Raw genomic sequence first — 3,746 nt, forward strand, 5'->3', positions numbered from 1 at the left:
TTTTATAAATACTTGTTGGTTTCATCAAAGTATATATGTTTTAAATTTGTATGATTGTATTCTGTATTTTAATATTGGGAATGATTTGGTGATACTGTATTGGATCAGAAGTGTGAATGTCTAATATGGAAACTTTAAAAAAATATAAAGTAGGGCCAGGGATTTAGCTCAGTAGTGCCACCACCTGCCTTGCAAACACAAGGACCTGAGTTTGATCCCCGGTACAAAAAAAAAATCCGGTAAAAAAAAAAAAAAAAAATGATATTTAAGAAAAGCAAGCATATAAAAATCTTTTCAAATCCACCAATCCACACAGTGCACACGACATGCTAAGAAGCTAATGGGTGGGCATCCTAGCCATGAAAACATGGAATTTGAGTTTCACCTGTGTGTCAGGTCCTTCGGGTAAGGGCCAAAAGGGCTTTCAGAAGTCATGGACCCAAACCCCACACTAACGCTCCTGACCAGCTGTTCCTCAGCTGCTTCATCTATTCCTTGTCATCACAGAAGAGTCATCACCTAACACTCGAAGGGACTCACTATGTCCTGAGACAAACCATTCCATCTCTGGGAAGCTCTCTGAGAAGGGCCCTTTATGGTGTTCAACTGAAATCTGATGCCTTACAATTTCAAACAGCTGTTAATGTTTCTGTTCTCCAAGGCTACACAGAGAAGTGCTAATCTCTCCTAAATGTAACAACCCTCCAACTACTGAAGACAGTTATCATGTCCGCTACCCAAGGATCCTTTTCAATCAATGCCTAACATAACCTTACCCCTTTAATCATCCTTCAAAAGAGACAATGTCATGATTCTGCTGTAGCAGACAATTTTTTAAAATCACATCCAAATATAAGTTGCTGAAAGTATTATAATAAAACAGATACAGAATTTACAATCTATACCACAATAAAATTTAGTTTTGTAAAAAGAAGTTTTAAATTGAAATTTTAAAAGGTTTAAATTTTCTTTATGTACCCTAAATAAAGAGTAGGTATGTTGCCCCTAAGAAAAAGTCCAATCTCTAACACACATAACTTATAACAGCTAATACTTTGCCAGATAACTGTTTATTCCGATTAATATGGGCATGTAATATAGTGATTAACATATAAATGATGTGCATCACAAATTCAAATGATGATTATTTAACCACCCAATAGGCATAATACATCAGCAACTATTTTTATAGCATTTGCTTTGTCTTTTCTTTTTTTCCTCATTAAACTTTATTGTAATGGGTCTCAGAATTCTGTGACAGAGTTTTGTTCAAGTTATTTCTATTAAAAACTGTTGACTTTGAAAAGTAATAAAACTGTCCCTCCTCAGCACATATACAAATACTGCACAAAACATTCTCCTTTCCTTCTGAAGGTTTTATGATGCATAATCATCACTAACCAGTCTTTCACTATTAAATTTAAATGGGCAGTTGTGAGAAACATTTCTAAGACTAGTCTTCCGATTAAAGACTGGGGTGTTATGGATAACATTCATTTATCCTGCTGAACTTTCTGAGTAGACTTGGCGACCTTGCCAACTCCATCTGCTTTCTTATCCACTGCTTTGATGACACCCACAGCAACTGTCGGTCTCATATCACAAACAGCAAAACAACCCAGAGGAGGATAGTCAGAGAAGCTCTAATACACATAGGCTTGCCTGGAACCATATCAATAACGGCAGCATCACCAGATTTCAAGAAGCCAGCTTCCAGCTTCTTACCAAACTGTCGATCAGTCTTTTCTTTCAGCTCAACAATATTGCAAACAATGTGAGCTATGTGACAACGTGGTACAGGGTCACAGTCAGCACTGATTTGGAATGGATGGTCACCTGAGCCATGAAACCAGCTTCTTCCACTGGTGAGTCATTTTTGCCATCACCTGTAACATTGCTACAACAAATGTCCTTGACAGACATGTTCTTGACATCGAAGACCACATTGTTCCCAGAAAGAGCTTCATTCAAAGCTTCACGGTGCATTTCAAGAGACTTTAACTTCAGTTGTGACACTGACTGGAGCAAAGGTGAGCGCTACACCAAGTTTAAAACATTAGTCTCCACTGAGCTCACAGGGACAATACCAAGATTCCCAATTTTTTAGACATCCCAGAAGGGCAGAGGAAAAGGTTTATCATTTGGGCGAGTGGATATTAAGACACAATCCAAAGCAGTATAGTTCCACTGGCATTGTCATCTTTCCTTAAACCAAGGCATATAGCACGGAGTTCCACCATGCTGTCACCATTCCAACCAGAAGTTGGCACAAAGGCTACAGTATTGTAGCTTTTCAGGGTTGTAGCCAATTCTCTTAAGGTAGGTGCTGACATTCTTGATTTTCTCCTATCTCTCCTGGCTGTAGGGTGGCCCGGTGTGTAAGACAGAAGGGCATGCTCTTGGGTCTGCCCATTCTTGGAGACCCCAGCTTAGAATTCACCAACAGCAGCCCAACAATCAAGACAGCACAGTCAGCCTGGGATGTTCCTGTCATCACATTTTTGATAAAGTCTCTGTGTCCTGGGGCATCAACGATAGTCACATTACCCTTGCCGATCTCAAATTTCCACAGGAGATGTCAATGGTGATACCACACTCAAGCTCAGCTTTCAGTTTATCCAAGGCCCAGACATGCTTGATGAAACCCTTCCCCATCTCAGCAGCCGTCTCCTCGAATTGTTCATTGGTCTTTTGTTGATGTCACCACTTTGTAGCCAGTACTGAAGGACTTATCCAAATCCACTGGTACAGTGATAAAGATGTTGATGTGAGTCTCTTCCTTTCCCACACTGGTGGTTTTCACAACTCCTACTCTTTCACAAGAAACCCTTTGTGAAAAAATTATTTGGATCTTTTGATTTACTCACATGATTTTCAATTTGTGGACCAGTGACATTCTGTCTACCATCTTTAAATCGTACCTTTCTAACTTCAAGTCATATAAAACAAGCTTCTATGCTATGATATGCTTAATTTAGAAACATGAATTCTCCAAATTGGCTAATAATTGCAGCAGAATAAATATATTATATTTGTATTATTTTAAAACACGTATGGCAGTGAGCCAGGGATTTAGCTCAGTGGTGCCACCACCTGCCTTGTAAGTGCAAGGCCCTGAATTTGATCCTTCGTACAAACAAACAAAAGTAAGTTAAAAATACTTGTGACAAAATTTTAACTGCATGTTAAGAGTAATATTCAAAATAGTAACTAACAGCAAAGGAATATTAGAATATACCACAATATATGGTAGAAGAGAGATCTAGAGGTTCACTGATGTCCTTCATAACATTAGCTTTTGAGTTGTTCGATCCTGGTAAGTCTGAGGAAAGGATTCCAGGAAAGGTACTTAAGAAATCCAATTATATCAGAATATATTTCAGTAAAATTTAACAATCAGTAAAACTATAAGAAACATATATCTCAGCAATGGAATACACTTTGTTCATCATACCATATCTAAGCGATTATTGGATTTTTGAAAATGTCAAACAAAATTCTCCACATTTCCAGTAAAAATTAAAAATAAAATTATTTTTCAAATATTTGAGCAGAAATCATTGCTAAAAATCTGAACTTGACTCAGTATGAAATAAGACATCTCCCAGTTTGAAGACTTCATTCCTGTGCTACATCTGCAAATACATAATACAATTCCTACAGACCTTAATCAAGAAACTACTTTAAAAAAATTAACCTTGAAATAACCACTAGCAATATGATGAGATGAACAATTCATAAATATG

General features: G+C 37.5%; 1 pseudogene; it reads right to left on the reverse strand.

The window, feature by feature from the left end:
• Positions 1-1,326: 1,326 nt before the first annotated feature.
• Positions 1,327-2,707, reverse strand: LOC104856684 (annotated as a pseudogene).
• Positions 2,708-3,746: the final 1,039 nt, after the last annotated feature.

The sequence above is a fragment of the Fukomys damarensis genome, unplaced genomic scaffold (assembly GCF_012274545.1).
Source record: "Fukomys damarensis isolate Sample0158 unplaced genomic scaffold, DMR_v1.0_HiC HiC_scaffold_16, whole genome shotgun sequence".
Lineage (NCBI taxonomy): Eukaryota > Metazoa > Chordata > Mammalia > Rodentia > Bathyergidae > Fukomys > Fukomys damarensis.